Consider the following 22,749-nt stretch of genomic DNA (forward strand, 5'->3'; position numbering starts at 1 on the left):
GTCACTTTACCCCTCTTCACTACCGACCCATCTTCGATCAGCTGTGATCTTACGCGCTCAGCTGCTTACGTCCACTTATCCCACACAACGACGCCTAGTCACCATCGGGAAGAGCACAGACCCAACATGCAAGCTCTGCTCTCTAGAAGAAGAAACCACTACCCATTTTCTTGCCTCATGTCCAGTCCTTTTGACACAGCGTCTGGACCTACTACAGCATGTTGAGAACCTTGACTTGCCTGCACACATCCTAAATGATTTCACTGGAAATGACCCCCTCATCCTTGCATCCTCAATCCTCTTTCCCTCACACTCTCTGCCCTCCTCCTCCGCTTCCTCTTTGACGTGTCACTGCCTAAGATACATCTTAAAACTCCACCTATGTCGACAGCACCATCAAGAAAGGACCTGAACTTTGCGGCTTGCCGCCGATCTCCGAAGACCGGATGAAGAAAATATACAATACAATACAATACAATTAATACCTTGAGCGGATTTTTAATCTATGCATTATGTCTGGTAAAGAAAATGCATGCTGTATTAGATTCATACTGAAGAGGCAACCACAATATATGTTCATGAAGGAGTATGCTATTTTGTCATTTGCAAATGGCCGGGATCAGTCCATGATGCACGAATCCTTAACATGAGCCACCTTGGAGAGTTTCTGCAAAACAGAAGGGAAAGTGGTTACCTCTTGGGAGACAGTGGCTACCCCCTTAGACGATGGATTCAAACCCCGTTTGGTCAAGACAAAGATGACACACCTGCAAAGAAAGCCTATAACAGGTTTGTGGAATGTTATCAAGTAACCAATTTATAATGCACGATCGCCATTTATTTTTTTTTTAATATATTGACGAGTTTCTTGTTCAAGGACATCAACTTCCCAGCTAGATAACCATCCTCACAGTAATTAGTAGAACTACCCTTATAGGCTTGCCTGAATTCAGCTATTCAAATATGTGAGAAATTTTAAAGGGGAATTCAGCCCTGGTCATAAAATGTTATGTTTGAAAGGAAAATGATAAATAAAAGAGTGGTGAATGTTTGAAAGAAATCGGACAAGCAATTAGGAAATTATGGCTGCTTTGAAATTGAGATCCGTTTTGTATATTTCAACTGCCAACCATGGGCAAGTAAATTATGAAAAGGGGAAGGACTTCTTTCACATAGGCCATGTTATCAGGGATTTGTGATTTTCGCCAATCAAGTACCCATTCCCCTGGGGTACGTAGTAATCTAAATAGTATATTAAATTGTATATTGCTTAATGTCTTCACGAAATAAAAAAATATTTTACGTAAAACATTTCGAAAGAAATTACCTCATAACTAATTTACTTATTGGAGTACAGAGGAGAGTATTCATTGCCTTAATGACATCATAATATATGCGGCCAATTTGAAGTCTACATGGGTATAGTGATTACCAATTTTTACAAATTTTATAACTTCCTTATTGTTTGTCTGATATCAACTTGTCTGATTTTTCTTCTAAAAGCAAGTTATTATTTGGATTTGGCTCCCCTTTAAGTGCTGAAATGTCTTCATGAAATGTTAATCTTAATTTTTTTTTAAATGCAGGGCACATGCACGGACACGATGTTTGATTGAAATGACGTTCGGACAGCTGAAAAACAAGTTCATGTGCTTGAAGGGGCATGGAATGCATATGGAACCAAGGAGAGTCTGTGATGTTGTTGTTGCATGTGCAGTCTTGTACAACATAGCTAAGTTATTAAATGAACCACCAGACGAAGAAGAAGAAGCGGATCAACAGCCTGAAAATGAAGAGGGATGAAATGATGAAGTCAATGTGGAAGAAAATGATGCTCATGAGTACCAGGTTGGCCAAATGGTACAAATGGATATTGTTAATGATTTCTTCACATAATCTAGCTAATTTATATATATATTTTTGAAGACCCAGACCTGACCCAAAAGTAAAATTGACAAATCATATACCAATCAAAAGTTTGTGAACTACTGAATACAGCAATGTAAGCCTTTTAACCACTAAGCAGTTGAATATTTTGCATTAGAATAGCTCTAATTATTGTGCTTTTCATCGGCCTCAAAATTGTGAAGTAATGTGTTAAAAACGTTGTGATTTCATAGGTTTGTACACATAAAAACTGAAATATTGTCAGTGCATGTTTCTTCTTCAAATGAAAAGAAAGTGAATATATAAATCTCGAAATTTAAAAAAATCAACATTTTTTTCTGTGTAAGAACCTTTGTAATCGTAACACTCCTGACGTCACGTAATTCAGTCTGTTAAAAAAATCAATCAATCATGACTCCGTAGCTCAAACTCTCAATGCACAAGCTAATCTTGATTCTCTTTCTGATCCTAATGATAATACGTATCAACATACCCCCTCGCTCTATTTTACTGATAAACAGATAGCGTCGAAACAACTTGACAACAGTAACTTTCTAATGCTACATTGCAACATTCGCAGTGCCAACAAAAATTTTGAATCACTTCGTTCCCTTTTATTGAATTCTAAGCTCTTTTGTTCTGTGATAGGTTTGTCAGAAACGTGGTTTTCCCACTCTACTCAACTATCCTTTTATACGCTGCCAGGTTATAATTTGGTCACAAATAATAGAATAGGGAAATCAGGTGGAGGCGTTGCTCTTTTTGTATCCCAACAATTCGATTACAGGTTAAGGCCTGATCTTACTTTAATGAATGATGCTATTGAAACACTTTTTGTTGAAATTCTTATGCCCAACGACAAAAATATTCTGGTTGGAACGATTTACAGGCCGCCTAACTCCTCCCACGATGACTTTTTAAATACATTCCATGGGTTATTGGCACTCCATGAGATGGTCAATAAAACGTGTTTTTTACTCGGCGATTTCAATATTGACTTACTAAAATACGATACTGATACTTTTGTTCAAACTTTTTCGGATGTAATAATGACAGCAGGTTTCCTTCCTTTGATAACCAAGCCAACTCGAATCACAGGTACATCGGCTACTCTCATCGACAATATATTTACAAATACCAGAAGTACTCTCTCTACGGGAATAATTCTTTCTGATTTGTCGGACCATTTTCCCATATTTTCGCATTTTAAACTAGATACCAACGCCACTGAACACAAAGTTGATCATAATACTCGACGTGATTTTTCTGAAAATAATATGAATCTGTTCAATGAAGAGTTAGGAAATGTTGACTGGTCAGGAATTTACAGTATTCAAAATGCCGAGGATGCATTTGACGCTTTTATGAATAAATTGAATCCATTAATGAATAGCTCTTTTCCCGTAGTGCGATTCAAACGCTCTAATTACAAAAAGGTTCCAAGGTCCCCATGGATTACACCTAGCATTTTGCGCTCAATAAACAGAAAGAATAACCTTTACTTAAAAACTATTTCAAAGCCTTGCGACAGTAATAGAAAAAAGTACACTGACTACAAAAATATTCTGACAGGTATACTGAGAAAATGTAAAAAGAATTATTTTCATAATCAATTTGACCTCTATAGAAACGACGTTAAAAATACATGGAAAGTTATAAAAAACGTTATACAAGGTAACTTCAGAATGTCTACGCCCACGAAAATAAATGTTGATGGTGAATTGGTAGAGGATCCCCTTGCCTTGGCAAATGTTTTTAATGACTATTTTGCATCCGTAGGCCAAAATCTTGCCAGCACAATCCCTGCCTCTTCTAAACACTTCACATCTTTTCTTAATGTCCCTAATCCAAATTCGATATATTTCACACCAACAGACGTAAAAGAACTAGCTGATATAATTTCTGGACTAAAGAATAAAATGAGTTCAGGATGTGACGATATAAGTAACATTCTCCTGAAAAGAAACCTGATACACATTATTAAACCTTTGACTTATATCTTTAATTTGTCTCTTTCTACAGGAGTTGTACCTTCTTCATTAAAGCAAGCCCGAGTAATCCCTATTTTAAAAAAAGGCGACAACACCGTGTTGGGAAATTATCGCCCCATATCATTATTGACATGCCTTTCGAAGGTTTTGGAAAAAGTAATTTTTGTACGCACGACAAAGTTTCTTAATATACATAAATTGTTTTATCCCCTGCAGTTTGGTTTTCGCGAAAAACATAGTACTACTCATGCCCTGTTGTCAACGATTAATAAGATTGCCAATGGAATTGACAAGTATGAGCATACTGTTGGGGTGTTCCTGGACTTCTCCAAGGCTTTCGACACAATCAACCATGATATCCTTTTATACAAGCTTAATTATTATGGAATCAGAGGGATAGCCTTGGAGTGGTTCAGGAACTACCTCAGCAGTAGGCAGCAATATGTTTCCATAGCAAATGTAGATTCCCCTCCCAAATCTATCTCATGTGGAGTCCCTCAAGGCTCAATCTTGGGTCCGCTTCTTTTTTTGGTCTACATTAATGATTTTTATAAATCATCAAGTACTTTATCATTCATTCTTTTTGCCGACGACTCAAATATATTTTTTTCTCATAAGGACCCCAAACATTTACTTGACACACTTAATAAAGAATTAAAACTAGTCTCAGAGTGGATCAAAGCCAACAAATTATCGCTTAATCTCACTAAAACAAATTACATGCTCTTCAGCAATATCATTGATGAACTCCCAGGTAACATTATTTTTGATAATATTAATATTCAAAGAGTATTAAGTACGAAATTTCTAGGAGTAACTATCGACGACAGACTGTCATGGAAAGAACATATAGATAACACATGCAAAATAATCTCACGGAATATTGGAATTATAAATAAAGTTAAATTCTATTTTCCGACTCGTATATTATTAAACTTATACTCTACGCTGATACTCCCGCATTTGAACTTTTGTATTATTGCATGGGGGAGTTGTGCTGATTTTCATTTGAATAGACTTTTACTACTTCAGAAAAAAGCTTTGCGCGTTATTTGCCATTCTCATTATCGGGCACATACGAATGTTCTTTTTAAAACTCATGGAATTCTTAAGATACATGATCTTTACCATTATAATCTTGGATCTTTTATGTTCAACCTTAGTAAAGATGAACTACCAGACGTATTTTATTCTATGTTCACACGAAATATCAATGTACATCACTACCCTACAAGATCTGCTGGACTTTTCCATTTACCTAGAACGAGGACATTATTAACAAACAAACTGTTTATATCTTCTGGTATCAAACTTTGGAATTCACTTCCGCAAACTTTACGAAATAAGCCAACTATTCATAGCTTCAATAGAGCACTTAAAAAAAATCTAACCAATAACTATAACACTCCCATCATTCATCCTACTTAGGATATCTTGTGGATCTTCTGTTCTTCTGGATTCCCCCCTCCCCCACCCTGCCTTTATTTCGCTTCTTTTCCCGTCTCCTTTCTTTCGCTCTACCTGTTTTTTTTTTTGGTTTTTTTCTTTCCTTCTTCTTTCTTTCTTTCACTCGTTTTTGTCCTTTGTTTTGTTGTTGTCGTTGTCTTTTTTTTTCAATTTGTCTGTTCTTGTAATACTTCATCTGTCTTGTTTTGGTATAACTTTTTGTCATGTCTTGATCTTGTACCGTTCTGTCACGTCCTGTTTTCGTAACGTTTTGTCTTGTGTGTCCTTTTCACTTTTTCTTCATATCTTGTAAGATAATCCAGCCTTGTTTATTTTTTTACTTGGGAGAATATGTAAAAAAAAAAAAAAATACATTTAACAAGGATTTACATATAATTTTTACATATAATTTTTACAAGAAAGATATGATGACTTGTTTATTCTATCTATTTTGAACCTCAACAAGAACGATATGATTAGTATATTATATATATATATTGTTTTTTGCATTAAGTCTTATTTATTAAAGGAAACCTTCAATAACAAGCTTTGCTTTCCAGAAGGTTCCTATTTCATTTCAAAATGTTATATTATATTTTGCTTTACTTTGTAACTTTGTTGAAATTTTGGAATGAATAAATTCGTTGTCAATCAATCAATCAATCAATAAAGCCTTTTTAAGCAATATACTCAGCTGTCTAGCAGTGAATATCAGACTCACGACTTTGCACTATGTAATTCCCACTTGTAAATTTCACTTCTAGCCTCAATCTTGGTCTTTAAGTTATGTTTTCAGGTACATTGCAGACTCTCTTTGGTACATTTGATTAATGTAGAAAGTTGATAACATAATATGGTGGGTGGGGGAATATAATTAATCTCATTGAATGCATTACCTACTTTTTATCAATAGAGTATCCATATCATAGCATAATATCAATTACTAAGGGTTGGTCATTATTATTACTCCAGTAACACTTTCATTTTCTAGATGTGATTTAATTGCAAATGTCATCCATTGCGTACCGTGAATTATGTAATCCATTACTTTTGCGATAATTATTTGGAACCCTTATGATGTTTAACTGGTAGCTATTTATTGAATAAAAGTAGTCTGAAGAGAGCAAGAGTAGCATTGTGACAGCAACTTTGAATGACAGATTCATGTCACCATATTCAATAAACAGCTTCCCTATTTCAGTATATAATGAACAAAGGGTTTAGAAAAGCAACTCTTCAAAATTAAAGCACTTTATTATTCATGTCAGACTATTTATTGACAATTGAATAATTCCATCAAGGTATAACTATTTCTATTTTAAACACAAATGAACAAATGTATTCTCATAGACATAAAGAAGAATATGTACATTAAATAAATAAAATTACCAAGTAAATGTCATTTTTTTAGATAATTGTATATAACTATATTCTATATACATCATATAAATATGACTTGCCAACAGATTTGATAAATTAAAGGCACTTGAATTCAATGTATCATAAGTAATGAAATTATTGAATATATCTATAATAATTGATCTGTATATAGTTGTATAAACTTCTTCATATATTCTTAGATACATTAGCATTAATAAATACAATGGAATTTAAGAATTTAAATTGCACAGTTTCTCTCTTTTGTTAAAGTGTGTGAATACTTTTTCAAAATTTCATATTTACAGGAATTAATATTCAAAATGCACCTTTTATTCAAAACCTGTTATGACAGAAAAAGATGGAGATATGAATAACAAAAAAGTAGCTCCCCTTCCTCTTTATTCAACTGAAAATTGTTACTTTGAAAAAAAAAATTATCCCACAATGTGTTCTCACTCATGTATGACTTGATTGATCAATTTTTTTTTTCTTCAAAATATTAGCCAAAATGGTACTGCTGCAAAACGATTTGCATGAAATCAATTCATCTAAATGTTTATGTACTTTGAAAAGGGGGAGAGTTACTTTTTTGTTATATGTGAAAAGAGTAAGTCCATGTCAATTCACCTGAAATGTTCATGTTGCATTATGAATGGAACCATTTATAAAGTTGTCATTATTTAACGGCCTTGGAGATTTATCTTAGTGGATACATAAACATTCTTATTTAGACCATATGTGACAAGCCACCCAAAGATCAACGTCATTGAAGGTTCTCTTTGAATAGTATAGTATAAAATAATCATTTGGTCTTCAAAATGAAAAAAAAAGTTAATTAGAAAGGGTAGATCTTCTTCTTCATACTGTCAAAGGCTGAAGCTTTGAAGTTGGCTAGAAAACAAGATACAAAATTTTATCTAACACAATTTTTTGCAGACTGCTTTGAAGTTTCATTTAAATTGCAGAGTGTGCACATCTCATGCTTGAGTGAACCACAAACTTCAAACCTTATTTTCTCCATATTTTTTAAAGCTCTCGCTTAATTTCATCTGCTTTCAATCAAGTACTTGTAAGGGTTATTCTTGATCAATTTTGACAAGTTATATATCATATCAAAGTTTAGGCTATGCTTTTCAATCTCAATGAAAACATCAAAATTTATTCTGGGAGACTTGTTGATTTTTGGTGGCTGGTCACATATAATATTTATAGATCTAGAATTTCAAGTATTTGACCATCCTTCTAGCTGATAAATTTAATGAAATTTAAATGACAATTAGCAATTTTGTTCATTAATGAAACTATATACACCCTATGCTCAAAACACAATTCTTTATTGTTAACTTTTTCTTTGTAAACTGAAGCAAACATAATATTGCCTGGTATATTATGCCTATTGTTAGTTGATTCTTGGGGATTGATAGTTGGAGAAATTGCAAATTTGAATATCCACTGTCTTAAGCTCATTCATTGTCACTTCTTCAAGTTCTAATCCTGAATAAATCTCTGAAGAAACTTGTTTTCGTTTCACCAGGTCATTAGTGGTTCTCATTGTGAGCATAATATATATCGTTCTAATACGATAGGATTTTTAGTGGACTTTGGGCAAAGTTGAGGGATAAAGTGTCATCAGGGCTGGTATGCAATTCAAAACTTAGATTCTACAAAGATTTTATGATGTATTTTACACTGCTAAGAAATATGCTTATTTTTCATTTAGGTCAACATTGGTTTACTTTTGTAACAAAATATATAAACCAAACATGCTGAACAATGTGACATCACCAACTTTGTGCACTTAATACGTTCACCAAAAGCACTACAACCCAATTCTTCACAACTCAGGATGACTGCAAACACACACAAAAAAATTACCTGCCAATACATTCGAAATTATTTTATTTACCCTTTTTTTCAATTAAATTATTCAAAAAGACTTAAGTATTGAATTGAATACAGGCTGAGTTGAAATGACATGGGCTGACCCTAAAAAGGCAGCTTTAAATACTTAAAAATAGTAAAGAGAGAACCTGAATACAGTGGACCATTATTGTTCCTTGCCTCCCCGCTGTCTCATGACAAGATCTATTATTGTATCTAACTGACCGCTGATTCTCAACAGGTCAGCATGGATAACATCGGGGGGACAAGTAACAAGTTGTGTCACTGTGTCCAAGTTCTCAAGAACCTGAATATCCCCAATATCATCTCCCAAGTCCAAGTCTTCTTCATCATTGTCCATGTTCTGGTTCGTGTCTTCGGCTAGGGCAGCAACCTCCAAATCCTGGGAGCTTGTGCATTCCTAGTAATGATAATTTTTTTTTAAATATAAAAATACATCGTAAAATGGGAAGGATTTTTAAAAATCCGATCTTGCAACCCTAACCTAGTACTAACAGATTACAATGCGTATGCTGGTTGAGAAGAAAATATGCCCCTACATATTATTTTCAAATCCTATCAAGAAAAAATCATTTATAAAAACAAAATATAAATCAAATTATTTTTCTCAATAGTAAGATTGAAAAAGAAAATATATGAAGATATTGAAGTCACTTTAACCATCATAAATGGATATTGTCATACTAAACTCTTTGTGAAACACCCCCCCCCTGAACTGTTCCCCAACCAGGTATTAACATGATAATATTGTGTATTCTAGTTGAAAAGAAAATGATGTACTCCTGAATAAGAATTACAAAATTTTATTAAGAAAACAAAAATCATTTATAAACCACAATTACACATCTAGTTATGTTTTCTTAATATTATCCCCAATCACTCACAATGAATACGAAGTTCACACAACAGGAAAAGGTCAGTGAGATAGAGTACCCCCGAATTGTTCCTCGTCAACTTTAAAATGTAGAAAGTAATGCCTTCATGGATGTTATGTCACCTTAACCCCCCATTTTTTTAGGGCAGGGGGTAAAAACATATAATAGTTTCTGCAGACACATTTTAGTTGAAGTGAACAGCCACTTCCAAAAGTCATTATATCATAGAAATTGATATCAAATCATAGTTTTGATATGCTCTTTCACATAACATAAAATGTGTACTAATTAAAATGTGTATTCATGATCTAAAAAAAATAGCATTTTCACAGTTACGTAGCAAGTATATTATACAAATCAAACAAGGATATCTTAGGAATGGCAGACAGTCATTCTCAATATTAAGGTATAGATGTTTTTCTTAGCACACAAAATGATTATATGTAATTTGTATGATTTATATTAATTCAATTTTTTACATTATTCAAGTCTTTTTTGAAAATATTTTGGTTTTGATGAAAGAAAAATTACAATTTCGATTGTCAATCACACACAAAAAATAATAACGTACACCCAACCCAGCTTCATTCTGGGAGCCAGCCCCTCCCTCACTTCGGTTGCTACTGCTTCCAACACCTTTTCAGAAATAAAATCAATAGACTTTGGGGGTCCTCCTCCTGAATATTGAAGCATAAAAACAAATACTCAAATGATAAATAAATCCAATATGATATGATTCGTAATTGATATAAAAAATTTGATTTTCATTCAATTTCATTCAGTGGATTAGTATTCGGCCTTTGAAACAGAAGGTCGTGGGTTCGAATCCCAGCCATGGCGTAATTTCCTTCGGCAAGAAATTTATCCACATTGTGCCGCACTCGACCCAAGTGAGGTGAATGGGTACCCGGTAGGATTTACTCCTTGAACGCTTTTGCGCCTATCAATATGGCGGCTTAGCTACATCCGGGGTAATAATTATGATACCAAGTATCAAAGCGCAGTTGAGTATATGCACATAGTAACTGCGCTATATAAATGGACATTATTATTATCATTAATTTAATAATTCAAACTGACATCAATGAATGATGAAAAATAAATTGATGACCATGTATTTTGATTGATATTTGTCTAATTATAATCAACCATCAGTCTTCTTCTGCATCCTTGCAACAGTGAACAACAAATATATATTCACAGAGATAAGCTCACAGACTCTTCAGCTCCTGCCACTTCTTCTTAAGCTCTCTCCAGTCCCTTTGTGGACCCCACAGCTCCTCAATTTGGTGGCAAGTTCCTGCCAGGTATTCTGCTTTCTCTGCTCAACCTAAAAAGACAAATATCTTTATCCAGTGTGTTTTGCCCCAGAAAAAAAATGTTTTCATTGAAAAACATTCATGTACAAACACATTTTTTTTTCCTTCCAAAGTCTAACAAGCTTGGCTTAAAAATAAGAACAACCTGAGAACTCTCAATATCCCCCAATACTTTCATGTTTATGATTCTATTATAATCTGAGTCGGATCCAATGGGAGGGGGCTCCAGCCTGTGCCCCTCCCTTTTGAGAGTCACAGAATGTATTTTAATGGGTATCATTCATTTACAAGTGAGGACATTTTTTTTTGGGGGGGTCAAATTTTGCTCTGGGAAAATGTGCCCCCCCCCCCCCATTTTGAAAATCCTGGATCCACCCCTGGGCTCCGTGACACAAAGGTTTACACTCAATCGCTAAATACCAATGACCAATCAAGATCATCTTTGCATGCGCACTCTGTTTAAAATACTGACCGGGAGCCAAACTTTCATATTTGCAATTCATTGCAAACCTTTGATTTACTGGGCCCTGATTATAATTATATTGGAAGATGAGGTTCAGCAAAAATTCTCATCAATATATTTCAGGTATTAGACAGGATGTTCAGTGATACTTAATTACTCTTATGTGCATGTCAAAGTTTCATGAATTAGATCCATATACTTTAAAGGTTATGATGACCATAGTTTAAAAAAAAATCATAATGCATTTGAGTTTGACCACAAAACTTTACATTACCTTCACTCCACAATACCCTGCCTTCCCGAACAGGTCCCCTTTTCGTCTCTTTACGAATTCCACCAGCTGCACTGCTCCTCTTTGGTGTAGTTTAGCCTTCTTTTCTTCTGTAATAAAGGTAAGGTAAAAACAAATCAAAAAAGGGCATGAATGAATGAATGAAACTAAATTTATTTCCAACAATAAAACTAAAAGCATTAATATATTTTGTAAAACTTTACCAATGGAGGTATCAACTCAGAAAACATAGCTTGCGATGAGTGCACCGTGACATAGACAATACATACATAAAAAAAAAATTAAGAAAGTACATTACAAAACAATCAGGGATAAAAACAAGGGGAGAACAAAAAACAGGGCATTGAACAGTAAATAAATCGTCACACCAGTCATCCCACAAACAAAGATATAAAGCAATTCACAAAATTTTGATATTGGTCTTGCTCCAGCTTTATTTTGTTTTTGTAACTAGTTTCTATCAAGACAAGCATCTAGTAAACAGCTTTTCAAATTATGTTTAAAAATATGTTGTGATTGGGTTCTTTATGAGGCCGGCTTTAAAAAAGGATCCTCTGGCCTTTCGATAATTATATCTAAAATGTTTTGAGAATTTATGGAGTTTTTTTTCAACAATTTTTTTTCAATTTGCATACAATAGATAAACCCAGTTAAATACATTTATGCTCTTTTCTCTTAGATCTTGAAAGTGAGAACACCATTTGACTGAGATGAAAATATTCACTGCGCAAATATTTTTTTACAATCTAATATCAGGTTTAAATTGACATATTTCTTACAAACGAGAAAATCTAAAATGATCATTGTAACACATCAGGTATATTTACATGTACTTTGCATATTTTCCTATTTGATCAGTGAGCATCGATTTAAATTTGTTTATGATATACTTTGTTACATATATGTCTATATTGAAATTTTCTCCGTAGTACTATAAGTTATTTTTACCTTGTTATTGATGATTTTGTTTGAAATGTAAACTTTTGCAATTCGGCTTTTGCCGCAAAGAAAGTATTTTTGATAAACCATTTTGAATTGAATTGAATTGAATTGAATTGTGTTGTGTGTGTTTTTTGTATATATTGCCATTGTTATCACAGATTCTAACTCAATCTCCTTTTTTCTAATATGTGGTGCTGTATTTCTATTCAGTACCATCGGCATTCTTGCTTCGCTTGTTTATTTCATTCTCACAAAGAAGTTAGTGCAATATTCTTATTATTCAGATTACCTTTCAACCTTAATACCCCTTTCATAAACCCAATTATGCGGCTAATAGCAGCATAATTTGACTTTATGAACGCATTTCCAAAGTAATGCGGATAATTGCCATGGTGCGGTCACAAGGTCACCCTTTTCCAACACAACCGCATCGGAGGGGGTGTGTACGGTTGCCATGACGATTATCCGCCTTTTTCAGGACGGGCGCCCGTAAAAATAGTGCGGATTATTTTCGGAGTTTGTGAACGCAATTTTTATTGAATTATCCGCATTACTCTTAGGCGGCTAATTGGAGGATGGGTTTATGAAAGGGGTATTAGCTACCTGCAAGCACTATAGGAAAATTGTGAAGCGAATGTTGATCGCACTTACTTAGTAAAATTTGTGAACGCAAAGCGCGAGCTGATATTTTTGTAATATGAAGTTAGAACTTTTCTTGTAATCATGAAGAGTATGTGTACTACTAAATAAAGCGAAGATAATTAATATTCGAATCGCGAGCAGAATAATTTGTGCAAATTGACTAGACTTGAAAAATTAATATTTAAGGGCAATTAATATCCTCTTGAACATGTTAAACAAATTAATATCTCGCTCAAGTCAATGCGAGCGCGAAGCGTGAGCAACGTTTTTTACAATATGACTTCAACTCAGTAATCGAACTTATTTTGTTATAGTTACAAACTGATTTTTTTTAAAGTGCTCTGTATAAATTGTCATTTTTATGGTCTGAATATCACTATTTTCTTCTCGCGCTGTGTAAAATTTGATTTGTTAGGTAAGCCTACCTATATCATTTTAGGAAGGAATAGGAAGGTATTCATAATTTTCATAATGACAAAATGTCCTTATAGAATGTCACGGTCCCATGTCAAAACTCAGAGTAATAATAATGAACAATATCAGTTTTTCATTAAGTGCGATCAATATCCACCTCGCAAATTACCTACAAAGTACTTGAAACAGATAACTTAAATTGACCCATTTCAGATCAGATTTTCAAATATTTCTGCTCGCGTTTCGCGCCGCATTATTCACGTTATTAATCTAAAAAGGTCCCCAATTAACTCATCCTTTTCATGGTTTACAAAACATAAATAATGTGTCCCGTTCCCGTCCCCTCCCCACTCAGTGTTATTTAGGGTACGCCTATGCTCGTTCCCTCCCTTTGAAAGCACCCCCCTATCGAAGGTCTGCCAAAATTTCTGAACAACCCTTTCGAGGGCTTTTCGCAGGCTTTTTTGCCTTAGAGACCCCCCTAAATCCGGAACACAGCTCAATGTACCCCCTATCTCAGGCGAGCTCTCATTCCAACAAAAGGTCCGTACTTTACTTTTCAAAATGAAATAATCCTGAATTCAGGATTATTCAGGCTCATTCGAATAAGCTTTCAAAACTAGCCCAAATTTCTGAAATTTGATCCCGGGATTTGATCAATTTTTCAATGTTATTCAAAGTATTTTATAACCCCCTTTTAAAATTTCTCAGAAGTCAAAAGAGAGAGATAAAAAACACCCCCTTCTTAAAGAAATGTCCGGGTGAAAATACAAATGTATCCTCCTTTTTGCAATTCGCGGGCCTGACTTGTCCCGCGAAAAAATACCCCTTTACATTTTGGGAACACGCATGCGGTCCTTCCGACCCCGGATTGAGGGGGCCGGGGTCCCGTTTTAGTCTTTTTTTTTTTTTTTTTACGCTCGCGCTTCGCCCTCGCATCAATTGTTCAGTGATATACATATCCTGTTCACGTTTACAAAAAAGCCTAGAAAATCTCTTCTTTAGGTAGAAATGTACTTCTGTTTGTCTGATTGGTGAAACATCCCAGGTAACAATACAGCGTTGGACCAACGTTGGATCAACGTTGGGAAATTTTTTCCCAACGTTGCCTCAACGTTGGCAGGCCAACGTTGCATCATCGATAGAAGTGCACGCGCATACATCGTCAGACCAACAACATTTCCAACGTCAGTTCAACGTTGTCCAGCAACAATGTTTCAACGTTGTCTGGCAACGTTGATCCAATGTTGGCTAAATAGTCAAATACAACATTGCTACAACGTTGGTAAGCAACGTTGCATCATCGATAGAAGTGCACGTCCATACATCGTCAGACCAACAACATTTCCAACGTCAGTTCAACGTTGTCCACCATCAATGCTCCAACGTTGGTATAATGTCGGCTGAGTCATCAATAACAGCGTTGCTGCAACGTTGATGGGCAACGTTGAAGCAGCGATGGACGTGCACTTGCATACAACGTCAGTCCAACTATGTTTACAACGTTGGTTCAACGCTGTCCAGCAACAATGCTCCAACGTTGTCTGGCAACATTGCTCCAACATTGTTACAACGTTGTCACAACGTTGCTCCAACATTGCTCCAACGTTATTCCAACGTATGGCAGTAATTAACAAAACATTAATTGGTTTCAAGGTGAAGTCCACCATTACAACTCTACACTCAAATCTTTATCATCATGTCTTATCCTATCCTAAAATCCTACTTCCTAATCCTATATCCTATTCCTATCATCCTACACCTATCCACTGTATCCTGTCATTGACTCCTATATATAGAGCAACTTTGCTATACTTGGCAGAATACAGTTAATATCATTTTCCACACTTAACCTTGAATATTTCACTTAGAATAATATGTTTTGATTATAAATGATATGGTAATAGAGCCACATACTTTTCTGAAACTTTTCATGGTGGAAATATTGAATAAACATAAATACTCTAATTATTATAGCAATATTACCTAAAATTTGGGTCATTTACTGATGTAATGAATATTCATGAGTGCATAATCATTGTCCAGATGAGGCAGGTATGGCAGCGTTGGTCCAATGTTGGTCCAACGTTGGGTGACGTTGATCCAACGTTGGTATAATGTTGGTCCAATGTTGATGGAAAGTTGATTCAACTTTAGTCCAATGTTAGTCCAACGTTGGCGTAAACGTTGATTCAATGTTTGTCTGATATCGGTTAAATGTTGTTGTAACGTTGATTCTTTGTTGGTCTAATTCTAAACAAATCCAACGATGCGCCATCTCCATCAAACAATTTCAACACTGTGCCATCATCATCTGTAATCTGTTCATGATTCTATCAAAAAAACATTACAACTATTATTACAGCTATTCATTTCTTTTCATTCTTTCTGTTACAAGTCTCTTCACATAATTAAGAGGAATCAAGAGAATTACGTGTGATATTTATTGAGGCCTTTGTAGCATTCAAACTTTTTTGACATCCTCTTTTTCTCAAACAAGACTAATACCAAAAAAACATATGCATATGCATGTAATAAAAATTAAGATGTATTACATTTTCTTGCGAGTTGCAATCTCTGTTTCTGTCTACAATTGTTTAATGACTCGGTATGCAATGCCAATTGCAACGTCAGTAATCATCACAAAAACTCACATGTGTAATTGCAGTCTCTCAGTATTTACAAAATCAAAAAAGGAGGTCGCGTAACTTGGCCTCACTCAGAGTAACGTAGCTACTGCCTACTGTAACTAAAGAGTGCCTCTTTTTGATTAAGATAGAAGTCAACTGATATCTCAATATGCATGGCCATGGCCTAGTCTCGCTCGTGCCATAACTATTAAATGATATTTCAGTGTCAAGTGTAGCATGCCTCACATAGCAACTACAGGTTTGACTGCAGTTGGAAAACACTCGGTCCAGGCTAGGCCAGGCAGGACCGACCAAGTCAATTCAAGGCAGCGTATAATAAATAAGGCAGGAATGCCAGGTAGCAAGTCATTTGGGTGATTTCAAGTACGGTGTACGGTGTTGAGAGCGTGAAAGGGCTGCTGAACTGAGCTCCAACATCAAGCGTAATATTATTTTTCATTGAAATGTATTAAAACTCTAATGATTTGCTCTCATCTTAAATGTAAAAGATAATTTTACGGAGATGGTTCGTCGTGTTCGCCCCCTGTTCGTAAGCTACAGTTCATCAACACCAACACTGAACTTTAAATCACGATTCTCCCAATCCCTGGGGTACGTCGGTGTTGCTTAATGGGGAAATTGCTTGTAGATCATCAACACCATGCAGCCACAGTGCAGTGTTGGGTTCAGCAGATGACAATCAACACCAGCCTTCAACACAAACTGCCGGAAATACACCATATTTTCCGAGGTCAATCTCAACACCAGCCTGATTCAAGTACGGTGTTGTCACAACACCAACACTAACCCAGGGAGCTCCGGCCCGCTCAGCGGGCCGGAGCCCAGGGGCTTACCGTGTAATTCACCATACCCACGGTAGTAGCGTGAAGTATGGTCTAAATAATTATCCGAATAAATAGTTAAAACAGAAATTAAGCACTTACCACGATTATATGGATGAAGGTCTAACGAGTGGCAGCTTCCTGACATCGAGGCACAGACTGGAACCTCAAAAAACGAAAAGTTATGTCGCGGTAGCTCTCCTTCTTTCAGAATTCATAGCAAAATGGCCGTTCCGAGACCGGTACCGAGGGTGTAGGGCGCATGCGCGAATTTGACAAAGTCTATATGCACTAGTGCTATTAGTCTCGGTCTCAATCGGCCATTTTGTTTTGAATTCTGAAAGAGGAGAGCTACCGCGACAGAACTTTTCGTTTTTTTAGGTTCCAGTCTGTGCCTCGATGTCAGGAAGCTGCCACTCGTTAGACCTTCATCCATATAATCGTGGTAAGTGCTTAATTTCTGTTTTGACTATTTATTCGGATAATTATTTAGACCATACTTCACGCTACTACCATGGGTATGGTGAATTACACGGTAAGCCTCACACGTATTGCGAGGTTAGTATTAGTATACTAACCTCGCACCACGAACCGCGTTTGGCAGTGGATTTCTTACTAGTGGGTCGCACGTGCTGGGATCTCACTTCTTGGGTCCACAACACACGACTTCTATGGCTTGATTTTTCTGTGCGCGGCGGCATGTAATGAACCCTTGGGTGCCTGGGTTACACCAACACCAGATTTCAACACTGTACTTGAAATTTGAAAATCATCCAATGACTGTTGCCTTGCCATTGGTATCGCATACTCGTTCCCACTCACACGTATTGCGAGGTTAGTATTAGTCACTCACACAAGCTAATTACGAGGTTAGTTAGTATGTTATACTGTGCAGTGACTGGTGTTAAGTACTACTTTACTACTACTTACAGTACACGAATATACTAGCGTCGGACTGTACGCGCACAGAAGCTGACTCCGGGATCTTTCGGAGGGGATCAATGGTTGCAGTTACCGATTATCTGCAAGTGCAAAGAAAATTCCACTGTAGATTGTAGGTCCTAAATATGCAGCTTATAAGTACTGTTCCAGATCACTAGATATTCTGGAATTTAATTATCTTTATCCACTATCCAGTCCAAATTCTGCCAGATTCTTCAAGTTCAAAATTGAAGGAAGCAGACTACACAGACATGACAGAAGGAGTCCGACGTCGCGACTAATTCTGCGCATCAGAATAGTATGGTATTTTTAAATAGGCACAGTTGATGCTTGTATTTCCTTCTTCAATTTCTTCTAGTTATGTGACGGTAGGCCTATGACATATCTCGTACTTACTGTGAAAGGCCTTGCCAGCTGCAAAGGACGAGGGCGTTTCTGGAAATTCTGGTCTTGAACTACATTTTTTTTCTTGTTTTTCTCCTTTATTTTCTATATTAATCGACACATTTGCATCCCCCGGTGCATGCAGCCTCTCTATTCTACCCCATCTTTATTTTTGTTTTCCCCTTAGACTTAGTTTTAGTTCCTCTTTCCCTTCCCATTATTTTCCTTCTCTCTCGATTTCTTTTCCCCTTATTGCTGGGGGATACCAAGGGTGACATGGATAGACAAGCAAACTTACTTGATCGACCCCCCCCCCCCCTTGGCCCCATTGGAAATTATGCGAGTAGTCTTGTCTTGTCTTGGGTTAAGTCGGCATATGCAGACTTGCTGTACTCCGCCAACTTTATCAATTATCAATTCTCCAATGAACCAGTTTCTAACGTTCTCAACACTGTGTATATTATGCCGGGATATTATGTTGACTGTCAAACAAATATCCAACAAACTATAGTTTCCAACATTGTGTCAATGTTAACTGTCAACAACTCTCCAATAAACTATTCCAATTACGCTGTCCACGTTGTGCCATTGTCCGTTGTTCAACAACTCTCCATCAAACTAGTTTCCAACTTTGTCAACGTTGTGCCATTGTCGACTGTCCAACAAATCTCCAAGAAAATAGTTTCCAACGTTGTTCCTTTGTCGGTTGTTCAGCAACTCTCCATCGAACTAGTTTCCGACGTAGTCAACGCTGTGCCTTTGTTGGCTGTTCAACACCTATCCAATCAAACACGCGTTTCCAACGTTGTGACGTTGTTGGCTGTCCAACACATCTCCATGCACACTAGTTTCCAATGTTGTGCCATTGTCTGTTGTTCAACAACTTTCCAACGTTGCCAACGTTGTGTCATCGTCGACTATCCTACTGATCTCCAATCTACCAGTTTCCAACGTTGTGCCAGTGTCAGTTGTTCAACAACTTTCCATCTAACTAGTTTCCAGCTTTATCAACGTTGTGTCATTGTATACTATCTAACTAATCTCCAATCTACCAGTTTCCAACGTTGTGCCATCGTCGACTATCCAACAAATCTCCATCGAACTAGTTTCTAGCTTTGACAACGTTGTGCCATAGTTGGTTGTTCAACAACTTTCCATCGAACTAGTTTCCAACGTTGCCAACCTTGTGTCATCGTCGACTATCCAACTAATCTCCAACCTACTAATTTCCATCGTTGTGCCATTGTCGACTGTCCAACAACTCTCCAACTAACAAGTTTCCAACGTTGCCAACGTCGTGTCATTGTTGATTGTTCAACAACTTTCCAGCGAACTAATTTCCAACGTTGCCAACGTTGTGTCTTTGCTGGCTGTCAACAACTATCCAATCAAACGTGTCTCCAACGTTGTGACATTGTCGACTGTCCAACAACTCTCCAACTTACTAGTCTCCAACGTTGTGCCATTGTCGACTGTCCAACAAATCTCCAACAAACTAGTTTCCAACTTTGTCAACGTTGTGCCATTGTCGGTTGTTCAACAACTTTCCAGCGAACTAGTTTCCAACGTTGCCAACGTTGTGCCTTTGCTGGCTGTTCAACAACTATCCAATCAAACGAGTTTCCAACGTTGTGACATTGTCGACTGTCCAACAACTCTCCAACTAACAAGTTTCCAACGTTGCCAACGTCGTGTCATTGTTGATTGTCCATCATCTTTCCATCAAACTAGTTTCCAACGTCGATTCAACGTTAATCCATCAAGTTTTCCCAACGTCCAACGACTTTCAAGTTTCCAACGTGGAGCCAACGTTGGCTTGTTACCTGGGATGCAACGCATTCATGGCTAACTGCAAGACGTCCTTGACAGGTGCAAGTTCCCTTTTCGATCAGATCAAAACGTATATTTATAATTTCTGTTCACGCTTCGCAGTAATTATTTAGTTGCATACACGATTTGTTCAGGTTCACAAACATTGCCCAGAATGTTCAAATTTTAGGACAAAATACATAAAATTTCAAAAACAAAATAAGCTCGCGCTTCGAGCTCGATCTATTTATATAAGGCTTATGAGATTATTAAATTATGTTGATTTATAGGAATAAAGCGAATTGATACCCCTTCAAATAAACATACACAAATCAACTTCGAACGGTCGATTGGGGAAAATATGACTGAACCCCCCCCCCCCCCCCCCCATATCAGCGAAGTGGATCCGCCCCTGTATCCAACAATCATTTGTAAACATGCCTCTATAAAGGAGCTATATACAGTTCTTTACTTGTTTTCTGCTCAGGCTCATTAGAAAGGTGCAAATTGGAAACTTGAAACTGATCATGCATCCAGTGCCATTTGGCCAGGGTATACATGTTATAGATGAACATTTTTTTTCGTAGCAATCATGGTACAAGAACGCTTTATCAGTATAGTTTATGGCAATGTTCAGTCAATATCGAATTGGAATGAATGTGTCAGGCAAGCTCGCCAATTATAGTAAAAAGATTCAATTTTACGTTGTGAGGAAAGTTCGAAAATGGTCACTCGTTTCGTGATAGTTGTCAAGTAAGATTTGTTATTTATTGGAACGTGGAAAATGAACGTGGAACAATAAAAATGTATCATTTTGGATTTTGAAATAAAAATTGGTGGAAATAGCAAAACAGACGGGCCCATATTTTTATGGCAATTTTCGTACATTTAGCTCTATATTGTGCAAGACTCTCTTACACTGGGTAATTGAAACAGAATATATGATAAATGACTACGAATGAATGAATAAATGCATACAATTATTAAAGTAATAAATAAAAATGTAAGTCCATGAGCAATTTTCAAAACATACCTGGGGCGCCCCCAGCCTGGATCCGCAAATTTACATGTGGAAAGAAAAATTATGGGAAAACTGGCGTATACTGTATTCTCGACCGCTGCTCTTTCTCACATTCATAAAATATGTTGTGAATAAGTTTTGACTTTATAAAATAATAAAGTCAGAGATCTTTTCATTACAAGAGATTCGTGCTTTGTTTCGTTGACAAACAACAATTACACGTTTTATCATGCAGCCAAAGGCCAAATACTTGCTCAGTATTAGTCCACCTTCTGCGATTGGTGAGGTACGTGGGGGGGGGGCCTGGGATAGGGATAAGCCATGCAGTTGAACAAATAGGCCTATTCACAAGAAAGTGTGTTATTTTTTAATGAAGAAATAATATAATTTCAATGCACTATGAATTATGATTTAGGCCGATATCGCAACATGTTTGTTTTAGGTTTTTTGCTTTTCTCTCACTCATAACAGTCCGATTGACAATTATATATATCCGGATATTATAATGAGGGACGTGTATATAGTTTGTTTGTTTGTCATGTAAACGTTTGTCAAGTTAGAAACGAAAAATTGCAATAAAGTTTGTCAGACTAAACAAATTCCCATGACCCTCAGTTCTTTCTTTCTTTATATAATTTCTTTCTTTCATTGCATTTTTTCCCTTCCCGTTCTCAATTTCACCTCCTTGTGCTTATAATGACTTAAAAATCAGTGCTTGGCTTTTTTTTTGCACCTCGCCCACAGTTCAATGTTTAATAAAGGTACAAAAAAATGTTGATTTGAATCAATAGAAAAAAATCCAACAAGCATAATTTTGAAAATTTCATCAAAATCGGATGTAAAATGAGAAAATCAGTATGGCATTTCCAAATTTCCTATATTTCTCATATGCACAACGCAGTGTTATGCAAATGAGAGTTGATGACGTCCCTCGATCACCATTTCTTTTGTTTTTTATTGTTTGAATTATATTTCAATTTTAGAGATTTGAAAATAAGGACCATCTTGACTGAACCGTAGAAATAATCCACAGCGGTTATTCCTCATATTCAGGAAAAAAATAAAAATATAGGGAATTATGATCGAGGCCCTAATATCGACGTTACACCCGACCCACATTATTATTATCATTTTTTGGGGAGGCCTATTTAGTAAGTGAGATAGTGGTTATTTGAAATGGCCATCCAATTATGGAAAAATATACGATCAAACTGAATAACATTATTTACATAACTAATTGATTCAATAATTGATAACAAAAAAATTATGTTCATTACTTATTTCATAGGATTGCAAGTTTTCTGAAACTGTCTATCACTCACGCCTTAACCCACACCCACCCTAAAATACATCCTCCACGCACTCATTTGCCTGAACACACGCAAACATATTATACACACATCCAACACAAATTACGTACACCACCCTTTATCCGCGCCCACACACGCACACACACACCCACACACACCTCATTGGCAAACATCCCACGCACACCCACACTCTCTCTGTCTATACCTACACACACGCGCACTCACACACATCCATACATAACAAATACATAATAATGT

General features: G+C 36.2%; 1 long non-coding RNA gene across 2 annotated transcripts; it reads right to left on the minus strand.

Moving 5' to 3' along the window:
• Window positions 1-6,584: 6,584 nt before the first annotated feature.
• LOC135156300 (uncharacterized) lies at window positions 6,585-18,234 on the minus strand. Of its 2 annotated transcripts, none has more exons than XR_010295416.1 (5): window positions 17,956-18,234; window positions 11,538-11,644; window positions 10,683-10,811; window positions 10,053-10,158; window positions 6,585-9,006 (listed from the first exon to the last, which is right to left on the minus strand). It is a non-coding gene; the product is annotated as an uncharacterized LOC135156300 (long non-coding RNA). The 2 variants fall into 2 exon arrangements; XR_010295415.1 differs by having other exon boundaries at window positions 10,697-10,811; window positions 17,956-18,225.
• Between the last annotated feature and the right edge of the window lie 4,515 nt (window positions 18,235-22,749).

This window comes from Lytechinus pictus, chromosome 13 (genome assembly GCF_037042905.1).
Source record: "Lytechinus pictus isolate F3 Inbred chromosome 13, Lp3.0, whole genome shotgun sequence".
In the NCBI taxonomy this organism is placed as follows: Eukaryota; Metazoa; Echinodermata; class Echinoidea; order Temnopleuroida; family Toxopneustidae; genus Lytechinus; species Lytechinus pictus.